Source organism: Passer montanus, unplaced genomic scaffold (assembly GCF_014805655.1).
Source record: "Passer montanus isolate IOZ18808 unplaced genomic scaffold, ASM1480565v1 scaffold25, whole genome shotgun sequence".
NCBI lineage: Eukaryota > Metazoa > Chordata > Aves > Passeriformes > Passeridae > Passer > Passer montanus.
In genome coordinates, this window is record NW_024367149.1 from 6,755,465 (window position 1) to 6,778,222 (window position 22,758).

At 43.3% G+C, this 22,758-nt stretch overlaps 1 protein-coding gene across 1 annotated transcript in view; it reads left to right on the forward strand.

Annotated features, from left to right (window-relative positions):
• RNF11 (ring finger protein 11) overlaps positions 1 to 22,758 on the forward strand; it is a 29,941-nt gene that overhangs the window by 612 nt on the left and 6,571 nt on the right. The window lies entirely within an intron of this gene.

The window sequence follows — 22,758 nt, forward strand, 5'->3', positions numbered from 1 at the left end:
GGCGGAGGGCAGGGGCCGCCCGGCCGGTGCCGCGTCCTTTGTTGCCGCCGGCGGTGACATCACCGTCTGGCGCGGGGACGCTCCGGGACGGGGACCGCGGGCCCTGCCCCGGCTCTGCCCGGGCCCGCTCGCACCGCTCCAGTATTTTTAGCAGCATCTGATCCCCACTAAGTAACTCCCCCAGCGCAGGGGATCCTGTTTCTCTCCGTCCTGTGGGGCACCGGCGGGGAAGTGTTTCCCATTGTTCGATGGGTTTTTTGTTTTTTTTTTTTTCTTTCTGTCTGTGAGGGAATCTGTTAATTTACATCTTGATGACGAATCAAGGGGGAAAGAAGGAAAAGGCCGCGTGTTTGCTGTGGTGGCTTTGCTGACAGCGGAGGATAACGCCGATGTGGAGGGGGATGGTTGGTGTGAATGCCTGCGCTTGGCTGCCTCTGGAAGGGATGGACATGGAAAGGGAACCTGAACTTGGGGTTGCACTTGTCTGCTCCCGGAGATCTCCACCCCCACCTACAGAAATGTGCAAAGCGGTCTACAGCACTGACAAATGAAAAGGAAAACTATCCAGCGGTAGAACTGCACATTCTATTCAAGTTTAGAAAGTATTTTCCTGTCTGGGATAATAGCATACATACCAGAGGCATCTACAGGAACGGCAGTAGAGACACATTCTGGGGGGTGACTTGAGAGCTGTATGTTTTCTAGGATGGGACTCATTCCCTAATTGCAGACCCTGATGTGTAATTAACAAAATTGCAGGAAGTGTTTAACCGGACAGGCGTGTAATCTGCAAATGCTTTAGCGAGTTCAAGAATTCCACCCTGGTAGGAGCCCCTGAGTGTTGAGGAGAAGCCCTAGACGTAGCAGCCCTTTGCTGGTGCCCTGAAGCTGCACGGATGATTCTTGGCAGTGTGTGCCTGATTGTTTTGTTTGGGTTCGAAAGCCGAGTGCCACAATAAATTCCATGAGGAATTTTTGTGTTCTGATTTCTGAGCTGTGTCTGCTGAAGTCCAGTAAATAGAAAGTGCTTGGTGGCGGATCAAGTTTTTTAAAGGTTATGTTGTTCTAAATTGAGCCTGAATGATCCATGAGGTTTAGAAGTGCGTTGTATTTTTGTCAAATCAGCATAAAAAGTTTGACTGTTTGTGCAATGTATTGCATTTATATCTGATTCTAGGAAGATTTGTGGAGGTTTTTTTTCTTGTTCTTCCCTTTGAAAGCAATCTGTTAGCTCTTGTAAGAGTCACCAATCAGGTATATGCCTTATGCAGGCCTTCTAGTGTGGATGTTGGCGTAGATAAGGACTCTTCCTCTGTCATCAGAGGTTTTTAAAATTTTTTTTCTTGATTTGTCTGCAAGTGTGGATGGTTGACTGAGAACCCGACAGACAGTAAAATAAGTGAACCCACAGGTGTCTATTATCGAGTAAGTGTATTCATAGCAAACCTCCCCTCAGCTGAAGAAGCTGTGCAGCATCAGGTGATGTGCCCACAGGCACTTGGCTGTGTCAAACATCACTGTCTGTCCTGAAAACTCCTCCACTGATCCTGGCACTTCCTAAAGCTTCACCTTAGGGTAGCCTTTAGTGTTTCATAGTCAAAATCAAAGCTACTCTTTCCACAGGTTTTGAACCACAATGGATTGTGACTTAAAAAAAAAGATAGGCCTTAGCTATAATATTATGCAGCGTTTTATGCACTTTAGAGGTTGAGGGGATTTATAATTTAAAATTAGTTAATGTTTACAGGATACACAAAACTCTTAAGTATGAACAATTGCTGATGCTCCAGTATTCCTTTTGTGCTAGAAGTCAGTCACCCATTTTAACTTTCAAGTGGCTGCCCAGAGTCAGTGTTACAAATGGGAAAGTTGTGCCCTTGTTCCTGGTAATTACTTCTTTCTGCATCTTAACCAGAGTTAGTATATAATGTGTAGACATTAGGAATGAAAGGAAGGAAGGGGATAAAACAAGCTTGAAAACTTGTGGCAACTAGCCTTGAGAAACTGGAAGGTGAACAGTTTTGAAGCCAGCTGCTGAAATGTCAGCTGCATATTTTAGAAGAGAGTAAAATCTGATGTGTCTGTTGCTCTTGGGTTTGCAGCAACAGTGTGTCAGCTTCCTGAACAGCTCTTGCAAGGCATGCAGACTAAGGGAAGGAGGTTTGCTGGGGAAGATAAACAGTTGTAGAAGATGACTTCTGTATTACTTTGCATTTAAAGTAATTTTTTTGTGTTCTCACATGATTGTGCCAGGGGTGTTCATGTGGGACTCTTGTTGTGCCTTAATATTTATTTACCTATTGAGTTCCAACTGCAAATGTACCCCCAGCAAAAATTGCAGTATAGCAGGTCAAATTCCTTTGATCACTGAGTGCTATTAAACTGGCTGTGCAAAATTCCTACTTCCAAAAGTCAGGCTGAGAATTGGATTGACAGTATGGACACCTAGAATCATGGGGAATAACTTCCATTGAGAGGCTCTGCAAATACCTGTCTCTTGGTTCCTGTGGCAGTACCTGTTACCAGCTGCTGCAGAAAGGCCTCAGAGAGGAAGCATCTTTTTAAACAGGTGTCTGAATTAATAAGAAAGTGGCCCATTAAAGCATCAGGTATTTTCCAGTGCATTGAGCTTAACCACTAACACGAGAAAAAATGAAAACACACCAAAACAAGAGTGTGTTTTCATAGCGGGGAGGAAGGAAGTGATTTCAAGAGTGGACCAACATTTTCATAGACAGATGCTAATTTTGAATGCCTCCATTTTAGAACCCAGAAATTACAACTGCTTTCCTAAGTGTTAGGAACATGCAGCTCCATTTTTAACCAGGGAATCTGTGATTAGGAAGGAGTTAGCTTTGGTTTTGTTTTTTTTCCTCAAGTCCTCAAAATTGAGTATGCTTTCAAATTTGTTTTCCTTTTTGGTGTATGACTTCTTCACCATCTGTTGGCAATATGCCGTCTGCTGTTTTTCCATACAAGTTCACTGGGTTTTTTTCAGTTTCTCTTATTCTACTAGTTCTCCTCAAATACTTTTTTTTTTTTGCAGAACAGATGTGTCCCTTTTCTTAATCCTTGTCTTATATTTCTGTTCTTAAATAGTTCCTTAATAGCTGTAGGAAATAATTTGCCATTTTATTCAGTTTTGGAATTTTTACCCAGTAAAGTACAAAATGCTTTGCACCTTTTCTCCTGAAGTTTCTACAAAGTAGTACTGTGGACAAAATACACTGTAGTCTGCAAAAAAAAAGATGTATGACACTTTCTAAATTACTTAGCTAAAAGCATGAGAAATAAGCACAAGATTTTCATGTTGATAGTAACCTCATACAAGCTCGTTTGATATGTTGATGTGGTAGATAGAATGATAAAATAGTTTACCTGCGGAGCTCCAGAGCACCCTCTGGTACTTTGTACCACCATGTGTTGTCTTACAGGCCAAGATAAAATGTTGCAGTGGATCTGGTAGACTTTTTTTAATTTTTTTTTATTTGGAGGGATTAATTTAAAACCTTTTGGCCTGGATACTCATTTGATTTGGCTGTAGGCACAAAATGAGACAAGAGATCACAAACAGGAGCTTAACCCAGTGCTGTGCTCCCATAATCCTCCAAAAGCTGTTGGGGACAGCAGGTTTTGAAAGTGTAATTTAGGATGTCTCATGGCTTCCCTTAAAGCTGAAGTTGCTGCAATAGCCTCCTCCTTGGGCCTCCTCTGAGCTGAGTGTCACCTGTACACAGTGTGCACGTCCTCATCCCACTGGCTTGTCGTTCTTCATTCCAGCTGTTCCCAGTTCAGGGAGGTGGCACATCAGCCTGTCCTGGCAGTGCCACAGGCCTGTGAGGAGCACAGCACACTGGGTGCAGCCCTGGAGATGCTGAAGAAGTGCCCAGAGAACAGTCAGAGAATCTTCTTGAAAGAGCCCACTGCATTTCTGTGTGAAGCTTGCCCTGTGGATGAGAGTGTTGGATATTTTTTGCTCAAGAGAGAAACCAAGCCTTTGTTACTCTCTCCTCGTGACTTAAGGGGTATGTTACATTGGTGTTCTGATGTTGTTTTTTCAAAGGCATGGTAATTAATATAATTAAAAATTGCTAGCCAAATGAATTCTGATCTAGGAGTTGCACCCATTTATAGAAAGAGCCGAACAAAAATTCCCTTAGGCCCCGATGGAAATGATTTAGCATCTGTGCTTGTATTGTACAAGAGACTGTGGTAGTGTAACAGGTTATGATCTACCATGGAGTGGTTGTGCAAAGCTGGAACTCTTGATCTATGTTGGAACAGCATAAAAGGGGAAAAGATGCAATGGGAAAATGTTACGTACAGAAAGCTATCTGTGGAAAAAAGGCAAGGCAGCTAGTAGGGTTACTTTCATGTAAGAGAAAGCAGTGTATTTAAAAGTTGCCTATGCATGTCTTGCCCTTTTTTCTGCTTGTCCTCCACATCTTGGTGATGATGTGTATGAATTACAATTGCTCTTGTGGATGTGAACTGAAATATCACTCCAGTCCACAATTCCTTAGTCTGCTGGAAACTTCAAAGGGCTTCAAACCCTTTGTTTTTGTTGCTGTGTTGTTGGTTTGTACCTTCTGACAGCAGTGCCCAAGGTGAAAATCGGCTACTATGAGGAGGGAAAGTGATGGAGGAGCTGAAACTGAGTTTGCTGCATGGATAAGAAATAGAGTAGCCAGCGATGTTTGGTGCTTCTCCTCAAGGATGAGATTGCTTGAGTGACCTTATGTAATTCATTCTCAGAAATGAAGAAATGTTTTAGTAGTTTTCTGGAATAACATTTTTTTCTGTGAAAGACCAAGCATTAACTAACCTTATGTAATTCATTCTCAGAAATGTTTTAGTAGTTTTCTGGAATAACATTTTTTCTGGAGAGACCAGGCATTAAGTGATAAAGTCACTCCTGATAAATAGTTACAGTGTAGTTTAGACCTGCATTCAAAAAAGCTGTAAGTGCTCCATGTTTTATGCTGCACTTCTGGAAAATTATTTGTATATGCAATGCAATAAACCTTCTTTTTAATATCAGTATAGGGCTATACAGTTCATTTTCCATGCAGTAATGAAATATATGTATTATGAATGTCATTATAGTAGCACTCAGGATTACTTGGTAAGTGAACAATATGCCATGACACTTCTCATTCTTCCACAGCTGAAGAATTTAGCAAGTTGTCTTGAGAATTGTATTGTTGGCAATCAGTTCTAGGTGAAAAGTTTCTTGAGGGTGCTAAGTCTAAACTTCCTTTCTAGACAACAGTTAGAAAAAACCTGCACCTGTATTTCCTGTCTGTCTCAGTGCATATTGGTTTCAGCATAGCCTGCCACACTGGCTGAGGGGGGCTGTCTTTCATTTTGCTGGTGAAAAAAGCTGGTGGGGCAGAGGGAGAAGAGAGGAAGGAAGACCTGAAAGTAAAGGATACCAGATGGTATCACAGAGTTAGGTAACTTCAGTCTTGAAAATACCCATTCATAATCAGTTTAAATGAATATTTTAATCAATATTGGTTGAATATTGTAATGCTTTGTCTGCTTAAAATAGATTTTAAACTACAGTTGGTTAAAAATGTGTTAGGCATGGCTGGAGGAAGTGGGAAGAGTATGCTAATGTTTGAGTTCTCTGTGTTGCCACCTTTCTTATAAAATTAGAGCTGGTTTCTAGATTCACTGTTGAGTTGGCAGTTGGTAAGGATCTGTTCGTAACCACTCTGTCCAGGAGATCTTCCAAGGGGTATTATGAAAAGAAGATAATATGTTTATAATCCCATTTAACTGAGTATTGCATTCTGCTTCACGTGGATTTCTGCAAGAAGTGTCTGAAGTTGGCTCAAGATGCTCTACACTCTGTCCCTGTTCATCATTTCAACAATGGAAGGAAGCTCAGCTTGATGAGCACTTCTGCAGACCCTGTTAATGGCTGCAGTCAAACTGGTTGCAGAATGTAAGGCAAAGGAACTAAAAATAACACCTCTTGCTTGTGGCAGACTTGTGTCTTCCAGTCCTTGTGCTTGTCCTTGTTTCCCCATATGCACAGAGAAACATATTTGTATTTTGGAGAAGTAATAGTCTGTGGAGTAGACTAAAGCAAATCAGCCATGACTTTTCTGTGAGCTAATGAAGCAGTTCCTCAGAGACCAAAGAATTACAAAATGAGCAGATATTTAGGGATGTCATGGTTGAGTAAGAATGAAACCTTTTTGGGGGAAAAAGCTGAAGAGTCACTGTTCTCTTGACTCTGAAAGGCAAAGCAAGCTTCGATCTCGACTTAGACTGCAAGAAGAATTGTCCCTGACATTATGAAGGTCTCAGAAGCAAAGATGTGTCTTGCTCCTCCCTGAAGGTAGGATGTGTTTTTGTAGAAGATGCTGTCATGTTCTGCCTGCCTCTTGGGGGGTAGCCATAGCAGTGACCTGTCCCAGCAGAGCTAGAGTTGTGTGACTTCTTGCTGGGTAAAACTGCACTTCAACAAAAAAAACTCCCAGCCCCAAGACTAAACAAAACAAAATCCACCAAAAAAAACCCAGTCTAGCCGCCCTAGGGTTAGCCATCATCATCCTTATTTAATCTCTTCTGTTCTGTTTGTAACTTTAGCAAACCACTTAACTGCTCTGTGCTTTAGTTTCTTCACTGTAAAATGAGGAGTGGAGGAGTAATAAAGTTTATCTTTAGTGCAGGCATGCTTAGTAATTTAATTCAAGTTTGTAAAGTGTTCAATGGTAATTTGATTTTAATAAAATAATGTTCCTCTATTAGAAAAGGAACCTCTGCAGAAATTTATGACAAACCTGATGCTGGAGAGAGGGAGCTTTATCAGAAGATCTGCTTAAGGCAGTAGATAAGTCTCCTAAAATCTGTTTTGGAATCTGATAGTTCAGCATTTATTTGGCAGCCTGCATTCCAGATGCTTGATTAATAGGATGAAGAGTCTGTGGAGATGGTAATAAGAAATCTTGCCTAATCAGGGTGATGAATCTTTGCTGTGCTGGAAGATCATGCATTCTTTTGGACAAGCCAACCCAAACATGCAATACCACCCTCCCTAAAACCTAGGACCACGGGAAGCTCTTCCCGTGTGTTTCCTGAATGTACCTTGCGTTGAGTGCTGTGATCAGCTGTTGCTGGCTGTACATCTGGAGTCAGTTTCTGACCCACAGAAAATAAACCACTTTTATGTTTTGAAGAGATAATGATCTGTGGAATGGACTAAAGCAAATCAACTGTGACTTTCCTACGAACTAATGAAACAATCTCCAAGAGACCGAACAGTTACAGAGAGCGAGTATTTTATTTACCAGCCCCTCCATAGGAATCTGCCAACCACTCTGTTTCTCATCAGCGAAGAAGGAGGTCAGAATGCCGGTGGCATAAAAGCTGCTGGGCCAGGATCCACACACGGTGACACGGACAAAGAGCAGATGCGTGCAGCGACTGGAGGAGCAGATAAAAGAGCCATCCTTTAACCGCGGTTGCGTCAGCCAAATCACAACCAGCTGGGTTATTGTGCCGGGCATTTCTGACCCACCGCAACGCTCACGCGTGCTCTGTGCACGTTTACACGCACACGTACCCTCTGTCAAAGGCCAGGCTGATTTTTGAGCCTTCTTCTTCTCCTCCCTCTGTTTTTAGCCATTGGTTTAGTTGAGGGATGATGTAGACCTGAGGTTCCCGGGGGAGGACTGAAACTGTTGGAAGGATGAGAGAAACTGTGACTCAGGAAATTCAGTTCCTCCCTTAGTCCCAGCATGCAGTGGTGAATGTGCAGACTATTATCCTTGCAATACTGAAACCTGTTTCCCTTGGTTGTAGTTTTGGACACTGGAGTGGCCTCTGTGTCCTCTCATCTGCTCTTTGCTCAGAGGGAGTAATTTGTATTTCTAGAGGCAAGGTTCAGAAGTGCTTGCATGTAGTACCCTGCACTCCAAGGCCAACAGCTCATGCAGGGACAACTTCATCCTCAGTTAAAGACAAGTCTCAGCTGGCTGACAGGGCTGAGTTTCCCAGAGCTTGGGACTGTAGCTAGCCCACATACTAGTGGAGTTTGGACTGCTAAGAGAGGTCCTAGAAGCATCAAGGAAACGCCTGGTTTATGACTAATAAAGTTTAATGAAACTGCTTGACTATCCAGTTGTAAGCAAAAAATGAGTCAGTCTGTGCTGGTTTGGACAAAAGCAAGGAATTGACCATCCTGCAACCATGATTAAAACCATTACATTTACCACATGCCGCCAGTTTCTAATCTGTGTCATGGCAAAACTGCATTAGAAGAGAAAATCAGACTAGAATATATCCCACAAATATATTATAACATAACTACTGTCCAAGTATAAATGGCTCTGTGGAGACTGTAAAGTGTCCCTGTAGTCCTCACCACTTTCATTCTGTGTGGGTCTCCAGATGATTTGTGTACAAGCTCTAGCCAGAAGGAAATGGAGCAATATTTCTCTGTATTTATTCCCATAAGATGTATCTTGGTAGTGGGGATACAAATCTCTTGTGACTCAGTGTGCGAACACTGCAGAATTGGATGAGGTTGGGTGCTCTTGCCCTTTCTGTTTCAGAGCTGTGGGAGGCTTATCTAAGGGATCAAAGTGCATCAGATTCCATTATTTCGGTATCTATGGGACAGTATAATGCATGAATACTCTGGGCCAGTGCCTGTGTCTGACTTTTATTCATCACTGTAATTAAAGCCAGATCCAGAGCTTGTTCTGTGCACTGAACGTTAATCACAGTGTTTTATTAACACAGTTGTCGAAATCTTTAATTCAGACATCGTGTAATTTTGCAATATAGATTAAGACTAGTATTTATTTTGCCTGAATGCATTAATTTTATTTAAAGTTCAGAAAGAGAAGAGATTGCTCTCAGGTTTTGAACAAATGAGTGCAAGCATTGCTTGACTGCAGACATACCAAACTGCTAAACTGGTTTGGTCTGCACTGTTGCTTAACAAAAAGCAGTGAACTGCTGTATTCAGTGGAAAATACATAAAAGGCTCAGCAAACTAATGCTCTAAATTCAGATTTAGTTAAGACACTGAAATTAATATTTTAACATCTGTAGACTTTATTTTGTGCACTGTTTTAGTACTTGCTTAATTGCCATTGCCAGTTTCTGATGTTTTGGGATTTCCCTTGGTTGTTTTCTGTTTAAATATTATGATTTGTATTGCAGTTGCATCCATTTATCTTCAGTTTAGCTTATGAAATATGACTAAGACATTGCTTTAGTTTCTGCTTCACAGAGTTCTTTAATGTTGCATCTATATATTTGGAGACCTTGAGGCAGTTGTGGGTTGTCCCATGGAGAATGGTGTCCTTGAAAGTATATTGCTCTTCTTGGAAGGGAAGAGAATCAGTTTTAAAATTCAACTTTAAATTAACTATTAATTCTTTTCTTGGTTAGTGCCTTTTCACCTCTCAGTTCCTGGCCCTCCGAATCTCTGTGGACTGTTTTGATTGTGCTCACAGGAACTAATGAAATCCCCTCTGTAGTCACTAAGCTGAAACACAGGCCCCCACCTCTACTTGACAGTTTTTAGGGATCTGCTGGTTGGAAGCAGGCGAGGAGCACGGCATAGGTGCTGCTGCACTGAGGTCTGTCCCAGGCTGAGGAAACTCTTCCTGCCCTGGTCTCCCACCTCTTCATCTATGGCACCTTCATATTGCTGCAGTGGCTGAGCCAGGTACCCCAGAGGCTGGGCTGAGTTAGGTGGTGGCCCTTGGCCCAAACCTGAGTGAGATGCTTGGTTATTCTCCCACTGCCCTTGATTGGAAGTGGGAGCATGGTATTTAATCTGTTGGAGTGGATTCATATGAAAGCTCGCCTGGAGCTGTGCTGGGTTGTGTGTAGTTGTTCCAGCCTCCTGTAAGAATCACAGATGAGGTGCAGGGAGGGATTTTACATTATGTCTGAATATAGACAAACTCCTTGAAGTTTCTGAGACCTGAATTTGTATTTACTTTACTGTGTGGCTAAACTGCTGAAAATAAGTTTACTAAAGAATGCCCATTCTTTCTGTAAATAGAGTGAGTTTCTCAGTTTAAAGTGGATGGAGTCAGGTATTCAAACGGACAGTGTTTCATGGAGAGTTTTGTTTTTAAAAGTCCTTTAGGAAACAAAAAAATACTATCCACACAAGATTTCATGCTCCAAGTAATCTTTTATTTCCTTTAGAAACTGTATTCTTGTTCAATGAGTAACCTGTTTTTTTTCTGCCTCCCAGAAGAAGCAAGATGACCTAGATCTAGAGGTTCCTGGGGAAAAGTTCACTTCACCCTATATATAGCGGCTCCTGAAGTGTCTTTATGTAGCTGTCATTTACTTTTAGCTGATGAACTGAAAGAGAAAAGAGCTAAGTTTTAGGCTAAGGTAGGAAAGGAAGGTGTTTTATCCCTGCTTTTTGGGGGGGTCTCTTATGCACGTATCACTGCCTGGATTACAGCCAGGTGAAGGCCGGACTGCCCAACTTCTGGCTGTAACACTGAATTTCAGCTCTGTGTATCTCCTCAATATGCTGCAGCTGAAAAATGACCAACTGCCTCTGTGAAAGGAGTGAATGGGATCCTGCCTTTGTGCCAGCAGGAGTTTCTGCACAGGACTGAGAACGTGATATCCTGGGGTCACTGTGTTCTTTGCTCCGGTCAGATCACGCAGATGGAGACTCCTGCAAGCAGCGCTGCTGGCACGGTGGTGTTTTTATTGGAAAGCAAAAACTGGGAAAATGGTAGTAACAACTACATAACAGATGCTACCAAACAGGCTGTTGGTGTTGAGGGATCAGGCAAGTGTTTCCACCTCAGGGTGATGAGTCAAACGGTGAAGTGTACTGCAGGCTGAGGGAAACCTGCCTGTCCTTTTGTCAGCATAAGGCTTTTTGGTACAGGGGACTTTATCTGAGTGCATCAGTAACTTGAGCAGTTTGGGCTTCTGCAGCCTTTCTGGGGAGGGAAGGGTACTTTCCAAGTCCCTACAGAAAGTGCCTAAGGACAGCACACACTCTCCTGGGGCCTTCCCACACCAGGGCCAGTTCTGGTGGAATCCATCGGTGCTCCTGTGGTGGGCTGTGTACACCTCTGGCATGTGGAGAAAGCAGCATCTGTGTTTGTTTAACTTGATGGCAGGATCCTGCTCCAGCACTTAAAAATAATGACTTCAGCAGGCCCAGCTCAGGAATGAGCACAGCCAAAGCCCGAGGAGGGGCTCAGAGGCTGTCTTGGTGTTCAGCAGACCATTGGCTGAAACCAGGCAAAAATGAGGTGTGCCTTGTGCTCAGTCTGTGTGTGTAGATGTTTCTGGGACAAGGAGGTCTGATCTAATCATCCACTGCTGCCAAAAAGGGATTGTTTAGCTTTTCTCTCCTGTTTTCCACATGGAGCCATGTTCTCTGCAGTCACTCCATGGTGGCTCTGGTGCTTGGTGGGTCAGCTCATACCATTCAAGTGTCTGAAATGGGTTGTCTTATTCTTCTTCTGGTCAGATTAGTGAAATGAACTGACTTCCTGGTGGACATTTGATTTATCAGCACTTTTTGCCACCTATAGATTGCATTTCACTTAGTGACATCTGTGGAAAGATCTAGAGGTGTCAGATATTAGATCTGTGCTATTGCTACCAAGTATTAGAGAAACTTTGGCTTTTCCATGTTGAAATTAAGACTATACTTGGACTCAGCTGTGTGCCAGAGCATGCACAGGATAAGTATCTGATACTGGTTTGAGCAGTGAGTGTATTTGGAATGGTCTGTGCATGAAATGCAGTCTACAGTTGCCATTTTTAACTTCAGCAGGGTGGTGATTTCAGTTGAAGGGATTTTACTGCTTCAGGACTTCAAATGTCTGATGTGGATAAAGCCTTAGTTATTTATTTCTTAAATGTGATCTTTCTGGTTAAAAAAACCCTCCAAAACCATAAAAAAATAAAAGAAAGAATCTAAGTTTGTCTACCACAGCCACCTTTAAATATTCTTGAGTGCTTTTCTTTACTATTTTTCTTGTTAAAGAAGTTTCATTAGTGTTACCTAACAGTTCATGAGTAGACTTGGTAAGTGCAGGAGTGTCTGGAGCCTTGGGCAGCCTGTTCATGTTGTGCAGCAGGCTGTGCTGTCCCTTGGGACGCGACTGACCACAGTAACATCATTGATCAGCATCGTGGCTTCTGCTCTGCCTCTTTCCTCACACAAGCCTTCCAGTTACGATTCTGTGGATGGTTTCCAAAGTCTGAATGTTGCTTGGCAAGCTTTGTCACTGCTGTTAGGAGTTTGATTACCTTTGTGCATATGTATGTGAGGACTGCCAGTGTCTGTGGCTTTTAATAAAACAACCTCCTTCTAGTCTAAAATCTTTAGAATTATGTAATTGTGGAAGAGCAGGAGCTAGGCTGGCAGCCTCAATTTGACTGTCCTGTTTTATGTGTTGTGTCTCCTTATTCTAGTTTGGCATCACTCAGAGGAGGCCACTGGCTTCCTGATGGAGCCAGTCTTGCTTAAGGCAAATAAAGGGACAAAATCCTGTTTCAGAAAATAAGTTTGAGAAACAAATCTTGCTGGTTCTTCGTGCATCCACTCATGCAGCGTTATGAGTTCTCCTTGCTGGAGTAATGCTGTTCTCTTCTGTAGCTCAGTCCCCCTTGCCAGAACCTTTCTATTCAGCTTTCTGAATTCAGAACCAGGAACACTGAACACAAGCAGTAAATACCATCTTTACAGCCTTTTTGCATCTCATTGACCGTGTTGGGTCAGGCTTAATTTTTGACTTGGAGACCTACCAAAAAAAACCCTCAAAGCCACAGGAGATGGGGCTGCTGGGGCAGAGGACACCCTTCCTTGTCAGTCATATTCCACATTGCCAGGGCTGTGGGGCACTGCAAAGCTGCAGAAATTGTTTTCTGAATAAGACCACTAAGGCTCCTTGGATTATTTCACAGAATATACTGGCCAGGTTTCAGTTTGAATACAGTTATGCATTTCAGAGGGACAGAATATAACTATTTAAATTAGAGCAGTAGCTTGTGCCCTTTTTGCCTTAAAACAACTTAAGTAGTACAGCAAACTAAAGTAAGACAAATACTATTTTAAATCCTAATTGCAGTGTGGTTACCAGCAGTAAAGTGCCTGTAGATTGACACAGACTGCAGTAATGCCATGTACTCTTGTTCATTGATGGACTTAAGTTTTACTTGCCATGGGCCAAATCCTCACTAGTGGTGCAGCTGCCTGGTGCTACTCAAGCAACACAAGTGGAATTTCCAGCTAGCATATGTTCAGCAGAAAAAACTTTATAAATGTCTTTTGTTCAGCCCTGCCTTTATTCCTGCTTCTGCCTGTAGATTGTGCTGCAGGAGAAAGGGCTTGGCCAAGAACATTTGTGCTCCACTGTAGGGTGTCTTTCACCAGTGGGCTATCAAAACCCTCCCTGAGATCAAACCAGAATTCCTAATGGAAAATAATTTTGCCAAAAATTTATTTTCTCACATTTAAAGCTTTTTGTTAGTGTCTTAAACTTCCAAGTGGGCTTGACAGTGTTTGCTGACTTGGCTTCAACAAAATGAGGCTTGGATTTAATGAGCGTTATCTTTTGTATTTTATTTAAATTAGCTTTGAGTTAAACATGACAAGCATTATTGCTAGTTTTTACACTGCATCAGAGATTATATTAATTTGGATAACAACTGTTTTCAGTACAGTCTTGAAAATTGCATATTAACAAGGCTTTAAATTGGACTGGTGTCTGGACAAGGAGATATATGGATAATTTTGCATATACTCAGTGAAGTTACTTTCTGCAGACTATGGATGATTTTGGAAGACACTGGTCAAGCTTTGCCCTGTTGCCCCTACAAGGAGCCTCTTTTGATCAACCAAGAGCTAAGGCTCAAGAAGCTTATTTCACAATTCTAGATTATTAATGTAATCTTGCACCTGTTATTCTTCTACCAGATAGGTCTTTATTTGTTTCTCTGATGTTTACACTCCTGATTTATTTAGAGATCCTATATCTCTTTCAGCCTTTGTTTTTCTGGGCTAACACTTCTATTTTTATTTTGTTTATTAGCAGATATTATATTCAAACAACTTGGTTTTCCTGAAAATCAAAATGTCTCATCTATAGTCAAACCAAACAAAGACAACAGTAAAAAAAGGAAAATATTAAAATAGGGCATGTGTTAAGTGATGGAGGGAGCACTGACTGGCCACTCAGCATCTTGCAGTGAATTTCTCATGGGGGGACTCATGACAGAAGTTAGAGACAATACTGAACTTCATGTGCTGCTGGATGTTGCCTTCTCTCACTGGGGTAAACCATTCCCTAACATGAATGAAGACCTCGCCAGGAGTGCAGCACTACATGGAATGATACAAAAAAATTACAATAAGAACTGTAAGTTATTTCAGGGCTAACTTCAGTATAAAGCTTGAACAGAGCAAAGAAATTTTCTTTAACCTGATTTCTAGTCTGAAATTCTGCAGGGTACTTGCTTATGGTTTTCAGCAGACTTCATTTAATGAACACTGGACTCCTTGTTGCCAAAGTTCATGGAGAAGGCCATGCCAATTGTTTTCTACCCCCAAGGAAAAACACAGAGCTGCCCATCTCCCAGAAGGATCAGTTTATTTCTGTTTCTACTGTGTGATTAAAAGCAAGTGACAGAACAAAAAATTGTTTGCTGCAGTAATTTCTACTCATGTCTTTACTGCACTGGAGATTCGCCCATGAGAAAGGTGGTATCTCATTTAAAGACAGGAATTCAGGTTCATCGTGTTACTTTTCCTGTTTGGTTCAGCAAATCTTCTGGTGTTCCCAGGAAAGCACATTCCCTGACTTCACTTAACTGCAGCCAGCCGTGAGGAGACGAAGTGAGTTTAGTCCTGTAGCCTTGCAGGACTGGCACTAAAGGCCATGTGCTTCCCAGGTTACTCTGCTGCACCCTCTGCCTCTGGGAGAGGTCTCCATTCAGGGATCAAAGGGTGAGCTAGAAAGTCTAGGAAGATAACTAAAATGTTTCATAGTCATTGAGTCATGTTATTTCTGCTTATGAAGTTTGAGCAGTAGGCTGCTTTTTCTCTTGGAGCTTATCTAGGTGTTACAGTTACCTCTATAGTTACACCCTAATAACTCCCAAGGTAACGAGACTGGATGTCCAGACTAAATGTCGTAAATTAAACGTAAAGAATTCATAGGTTTTCTTGATAGCTGTTTTGCAGGAGCTGTGTGTATTTTTCTTTTTTACCTCCCAAAAAAGCTCAGTGTTACTCCATTCTGGCGTTTTGTCATGACTGCAGTTTGTGTGAGTATAAACTGACAAAACTTATTTTAGTGAGCGTGTAGGTTGCAGCAGGACATGGTTATTCCACCCTAAACATTAATGCAGGAGAATAGAGTGAGTACAAGTGTTTCTTTATATTTTCATAAAGCCTGAGAGTGTTGGTAGCATGTTAATGACATTGGGCTCTAATTTCTGCCTCAGGGGAGCAACAACAGTAGCATGAACTTCATCCAGAGTGGTGGAGCTACGCTTCAGTACAGGACCTGAGCTGTATCTTTGTCTGTGTGTGTAAATGTTCTTGGTAAATTAGAGCTTTTAAATTTGCACAGACAAATTTTGTATTTCCACGAGACTTTCTCAACTCCAGCTGTAAACCTGCCTCCTGTGTATCACTGTGTTTAGTGTTCAGGGTTTCTGGTGTTCCTCACACAACGTGAACGATGGGTTGTTGTGCATGGATGAGCTGAGGCTGGAAATCTCCAGGCTTTGCAGCTGCCCTCCTGTGGGTGTGTCAGGGTGAAATGGGGCTTTGTCTTCCAACCAGTCAGTCCATATTCGGAAAAATGACCTCTCTGTTCTCATGTCCCTCCTCTCAAACAGTTTTCTGTTCTTCTGAGATTTTGTGGCAGCCTGAGCCATAATTCAGGCAAGTACTTAAGTAGCTGCTCAAGTGCCATGTCCCTGGTAGTATTTGAAATCCTTACTCAGTGTGCTACTGGGGCTGTAGTGGGGACATTGGTAGATTTTTATTGATTCATACAGACAGCAGGATTAATCCATTGTGGAAACTCTCAAGTTTTGCTTCAGAAAGGCAGTTGCATGTAAACAAAGCCCTGTCCTCCATGACAGTGGGTGTAAGCAGGGGAATGACAAAATAGAGGTTTTTCTTCATCCCATTGCAGCTGAACAAGGTGAAGTAGGAGCTGCAGAGGCTGGGTTGGTGTCTGTGCTCCTCATCTCCCCCCTCACCTTTGCAAAACCTTGAACTGCTTCAGTTCCTCCTTCAAACCACCTACTCTGAGAGCACCTGTGCTGAAACGGACATGGGTATTTTTGGTGTGAAACCAGCCCAGGCAAGATCCAAAGATGAGGGTAAAAAGCCCCACTATGCCATAGATTGAAAAGGCTGATTAGCCAGGTGTTTGCCTGTACAGTTAGTGGTGGAGGTTGTACCTTATTTATCTGTGAAGCTGAACATTTGCAATTTGTCCTGCTTGCACCAGCAACTGGCTGTTTCATACATAGCAGTTGTCTGGTGACACATAAAAGGATGACCAGGTGCCCATTGAACTGTCTGTGCATTTAAAACTTCAGAATAGTAGGAAAAATGTGTTCTGGAAATATTTCACTTGTATAACCAACTCCTGAGAGAGCTATTTATGATTTCTCTACCTGTTCTTGGCACAGGCTTTTTTTCTGTTAGAAGAGGTTTGACAGTTGCATGAGATCACACTTGGATTTGTGCCCTGCGAGCTGAAAACGCAGAGTCATTGCTTGCGAGGACAAGACTTAGCTGGAAAAAATAGAAACATTGCCCTTGTGTTCACTGCTAATACTGCATCGAGAAGTGGAGCTCTGTCAAGCTTTAGTGTGCCTTGATATTCGTGCAGTCATTATTTGCTTATAAATAGAGAACTGCTTTAAAACAAAACCCAGCAAATCAAGAGATTTAGAAATATTCATTTAATGCCTGGGACATTCCTTTAAGATTAATAAATGACTGGATGAGAGGAGCCGATAGGCTGATGTGGTGCCTCTGGCTATTTACAGCTGCTGCTTATTAACTCAGAGATGAAATAATTAATGTTATTATCAAATGATGCTAAACAAATAGATGACATTTTTTGTGTGTGCTCATTCTCCCTGAAGTGGGAGATGGCAGCGAGTGGGCGCCTGGGGGAAGTGTCAGTGTCCCTGGAGCACCCTGAGCTGTGCACAGCCCCAGGGTGCTGCTGGCACCAATTCAAACCCCAGTTCCAGGCTCAAGATGTGGCTGAAATCCCAGAAAACCCCAGTCAGTTTCGCAGGATCTGGTGGAAGAGAGGAGCTGTTGGCTGGGTGGATGGTAGGGACAACTTCTCCAAGCCCCCTCACTGGCAGCGGCACACAGAGACTCGGGCTGTGTGTGAGGTGCTCCAGTGCATGGCAGGTGTATGTGGGGCTTTCCAGCAGGCTGATGCAGAAACATGCTAAAAAACCCAAAAAAGCTGTGGTTATGCTGTTGCAAAATGCAGCATTGTCAGGAGGCCTCCTGGCTGCCTGTGCACAGTCCCCTGCTGCACTGAGGCTTCTCACACACCTTGATCTCAGGGGTATCCACTGTCCATTAGAAATTCAGATGCCAGTAAGAAAATAAAAAGGCCTGTGGAGCTGAGTGTACCATCAAACTGCCAAGGCGTGGCAGCTTTCTGCTTGAGCAAGCATTCGTAATTGAGGATGGCTTTGTTAAAAAGGCAATTAAAATATTTCAAATTGAGTACAAAGCTATGATGCAGTGAAATATAGCACAGATTCCTGGGTTTTGGAGCAAACCCTGCTGTCATGGGCTGCCTCACTGACACAGTCTCACAGCAGGTCCCCACACCAGCAGTCTCTCTGCTGCAGGTTTTCCTGCTCTGTGGTTACACAGACCCAGCTCATCACCAGCCCCATCTGCTTTTTGAAGCTTTTCTGCAATAGTGTGTGGACTGCTGCCCTTTTCTCCCCCAAGTTGTTTATCCTCAGTAGAGCAGTCTGTTTTCTCTCCTTTCCTTATGCTGTGCCAGAGCTTTTTACTGCATGAGATTCCCACTCTCCTGAGTCCCTGTTTGCTGTGAGGCCTGATGGAAAATTCTTCTGTCAGGTGTGGCAGAGGTTGCACTGTGTGAGAGTCCTGTGCTGCACAGTCCCTGTTTGCTGCCTGTCCTGATGGAAAAATGTTCATCGTGTTTCTGCTTGGCTTCCCTTGCTGTGGGAGCCATTGCTGTCCCACCTTCCCAGGCTCTGGCACAGCTTGGCCTCATCTGCTGGGCCCCAGTGAGGGGAAGGTCCCTGTCAAGGTTTGCAGCAGCCCTCTCCTTGCTTCTTCTGTGTATTTTGGTGAAGTAACAGACTATAAAAAGAACAGCTGTGTCCTCTTTCAGACCTCTCTTGGGTGTTTGCTTCCACCTGGGTGGCTACAAAAAGGCAGTTTGTGTCATGGCCCAGGACAGCGCATGAATGAGGGGCAGATGATCTGAGGGAGCTGCTGCTGTGCCTGTTTGTTGTTGTTACCTGTGTTACCTCTTAGCTGAAGCTGAATGACACCTCACAGGGACCTTACCTAAGGGTGATGTTCTCAGTCTGGCTGGGACTGTTGTGTCTGTTTTAGTCCTGTTTTAGGAACCTGATGCAGGAGGACCTGCGCCCCCCAACAGGATGCCTTTGGATGTCTGTGGAGAGGAGCTTTAGGCAAGGCTGTTAAACTGCATCCTGGAGAGTCCTCTTTGCCCAAGGAGGTGCTTGTCATGTGTTGAACAATAACGCTCAGCCTAGAGATGAGATCACTTGTCACTTGATTTCTCTGATCTTTTGATATTCTACTCAATCTTTTTATGAAATCCTTTCCTAGTTCTGCATAATATTTCTCTGCTATGTGCTATAATGTTCTCATTAGTTCAGACTAGCACTCTTAAATACACACATATATATGTCTATTTACACACTGAAGTACAGCCTATATTTATGTCTCCCCTGATAGATTGACTGCTCGTGCATTCAGCTTATGTGCATTTTCATGTTTACTCTCTGGCTTGGCCCCTTGTCCCTTGTGTGTCCTCTTGGCTAATTAAAGCTGATTTCCATAATTTTGCTATCTTGTTCCTGAAGTCCTCAGAAGGGCTGTTTTGTTCTTAGAATGTCCATCAAGCTGACCTAATTCTTGCCAGAAGATATATTTTCACACTCTTGCTATTTTTTAAGTGTTTGGAGTCAGGTTTTCTCAATTGGCTTGAGTCCCAACAGGGGCACTCCTCCCATTTTCCTTGCGTGCCTGTTCCCAACTTTCCCAGCTGCTGCAGGGATCTCACTGGCAGTGGCAATGGCTTGTTTGCTTTCCATGAGGGGAAGTCAGTCGCAGCAGTGTCCTTGGAGCCATTGCAAGGGACGTGGCAGGACCCACAGTCCTGAGGCAGTGCTGTTTGAGACCAGCTGCAGTCGGCTGTGCCCTAATCCCCAAATTCCCTGAAATGGCACCATAAGCAGGGGCTGCGTGTGCTTACTCAGCTGCACTGAGCCTGCTGCTTCAGTAGCAGTTCAGGGCACAGTGTGCACTGCTGTTCCCTCTTGGTGCCTTACGTTCCCCACCTGAAGTCCCTTGTATCCCTACTCCTCCCTGGGAATGCCTGTCCAGTGATCCATACCCAGCCCTTCAAGCAGCAGACTTGCACACACTTGTCAGAGTGATGCAATGCTTGGGGAGCTTTGGGGCAGCCCCACGGCTCGGGTGGCAGAAGCACGTGTGAGCTTTTTGTACCCGGGGGTGAGTCAGAGCCTCGGGTGGTTTGGGGTGTGCACAGGGACAGCGTCTGGGACAGATCCCACGTGTCCCACATCGGGGAGCAGGGCAGGGTGTGAGCAAAGCCTGTTTGCTGCTGCACCCAGGGCCTGCCTCAGCGAGAGTCACAGTTGCCTGCAGACTCTGTGTGCTCCCAGGATGATCAATACTACCATATTTTAGCTGTTACCCCTTCGATTTATACTGTAAACAAGTTGCACTGACTGATATTTACCCTTTGCAGAAAGCAAACATGTCTAGAGGAAGTGTCAACTATTCCCCAATGTCTGTGTGGACTTCTCATGTTCTGTCAGCTTTTCCATCATAGCTTCCCCTGTCTCTTGTGCTTCAATGCAGCCTCCAAAAAACATGTTAGCTCCATTCCTTTGTTTGGTGTGTTCTTTTTAGTTTTTGCTTCCTGCTACCCAGCAGTTGCAGTAAGTGAGTGGCACATGGTAGGTTCACTTTACCTTTCAGCAGAGGAGGCAGTCTGAGCCATTTGTTTTCAGACTTTTCCACCTCAGAACTGTTTTCTTTCCCCGAAAACTTCAGGTTTTTATTTTCTGCTAAATCTTTCAGTTTTCCAGCAGTCACCTCACGTGAACCATAAGTGCTACATTTAATGCAGCCATAGCACTGTGGCAACTTTTTGCTCTTGTCAGGCCTAGGGAGGTGTTTCTGCAAAAAACCACTTGGCATAAGTGGGAGAGAACATGTACCAGTGACACAGATGTGGGGTTGCTTATGGGGTAGGATGATCCACATTCACATGCTCTTTTTTCCACCACCAGCTGCAGAATTGATTGCGGTTCTGCTAGATTTTCTCCCTACCCAGCTGCTTTGCTTTGTGGTCCCTGGGGTTTACCAGTCTCAGGAGTCTGCATTTTGTGCCTGAGTGTCCTTAATTTAATGTTTAGGTGCAACTGTTCTTTCCTGGCTTCTCTCACTGCAGCAGCCTGACAGAAAAGCATGAATTTTTATAAATTGTTTATGAATCTTTTCCTTCTCAATATAAAAAGAAGCCTATTAAAATAAACATGCTGGGAGCTGTAACAAGAGGGCTTTGTTATCTCTCAGAAGTTGTGGCCTAATGCTGTAAGTTGAGCCATCAGTGAGGCTGTCTGGAGGGAAAGAATCAGTTCTCTGGTGAGCAATTTACTGGTCTGGGACATGTTGCTGTATAAGTTACTGACTTTCCTGAAAAAATTCACACTGATGTTTGATGGGATCTCTGGAGAAAGGAACAAGGACACCTAAAACTGACACAAAGCTGGTGAACAAGAAATCAGCAAGTGCAATCATGAGTACCCAGTGTTGACGCCCTTGAGTTAGAGAAACCTGCTGTGCAGCCTGGAAATGTAAAAACTGGCTGTGTCAGGAGATTGTGCTTCCAGGGAGTAATTACTGCTTTTTAATTACTGCTTTTCCCCTACAACTCTTTCTTGCTAGTCTTTTGTATTTAGGTTTGCCTTGATGGTTAATCAAATTTCAGAGCAGGTGACTCTGCAGAGCTGCAGGTGATTTCCATCTGCCAGGTGAGGCTGGGTTTGCTCTGGCCAAGCTGCACAGGCACTGCCAACTGTTTGTCTTGGCAGTGGGTTGGCAGCCTTTTTGGGTTTGTGTGACAGCACAGGGATGAAACTTGAAAGTCCTTTTCTCACGGCCCTTGTCACTGTCTAGGAAAGCAGCAGGCAGGATGCATCTACTTTGTACCTCCTCTCTCTGTCCCAGCCCTATTTTTGGTAGCAAAGCTGAGCTCAGGGGACAGGTGATATTTTAAGAGTCAGCAATCAGGAGTCACTTTCTTTCATGGTTGCTGCTCTTCCAACTCTTCAGATATATTTATTTCTCAGTAATTTCAGTGGAATAATTGTGAAGAATGCACTTCTCAAATGGAGTCAACAGCTGAAGAAACAGCACAGATCCAGATCCTCTCCTGTGTGTGAAGTGGTTCCTCAGTCTGTTGTTATATTAATTACCAACCATATTTGCAGTGCCCAATTCCTACAATGCCAGAATTCTTAGTAATCTTTCCTTAGGACCACCATAGTGGGAAGTGTGTGTGCACTTGTGTCTGATCTGTCTGTCCCAAATGTCCCCTCCAAAAGGGAGAGGGCAGACGAGGGGATTTTTCTTTCAGAAGAACTTTTCAGTGTTAAGTTGCAGTTATTCATACTGAGTGACTACGTGTAAGCAGAAATATAAAAAATGGGGTAACAATTTCATTACATGATGTTTTATAGCAACTGCTATTCACCTTTATAAATTAACTGCTCTCTTCTGTATGGCAGAAAAAGGCTTTTATACTTGGCAGGCTGCTTATAATATTCTAAGGATTATTAAAGTAAGCTGTAGTTGTCATATAATGCACATTATAATGGAGCATGGTTTTACATTAATGTGTCTTGGGGGAGGATATTATTTCAGAATGTGTATTCACATATGGATGGAGTTTGAATTTTTCACCCTGATCAGAATGACATTCACAGAAAAGGTCCCTGGACCATCATCCCAGCAAGTTCTTTATGAGTAATAAAGTGGTGAGAAGAGAAAATTTCATCAAATTCAGCAGGAATTTTTGAAACAGACCTTGAAGAGCACAATTTTTTTTTTTCTCACCTCCTGACTTCACATTTATAAACTGAGGTTGTTCATATTTAGGTGAGTTATTTGGGCTCCCTGCTCTGCTCAGAGTGACAAAGCTGGGGAGCAGCCAGGCTGAGCTGTGTGTAGGGGTGATGAGTGCTGCAGTGGGGCTGCACTGTGGTGGGGGCTGGTGTGTGAGCCAGGGCAGCTGCCTTCAGACATCCTGTTCCAGGCAGGACATGTGCAAGTCGAAGGGATTTCAGAACAGAGCTGTGGGAACAGCTGGGGAAATGCAAATGGAACTGTTATATTTGCATTAATTAATTAGGCAGCGACCGCAAGGAGCGTAAGTGCTACAGCTACTGGTTTAAAAAGTGTGAAAA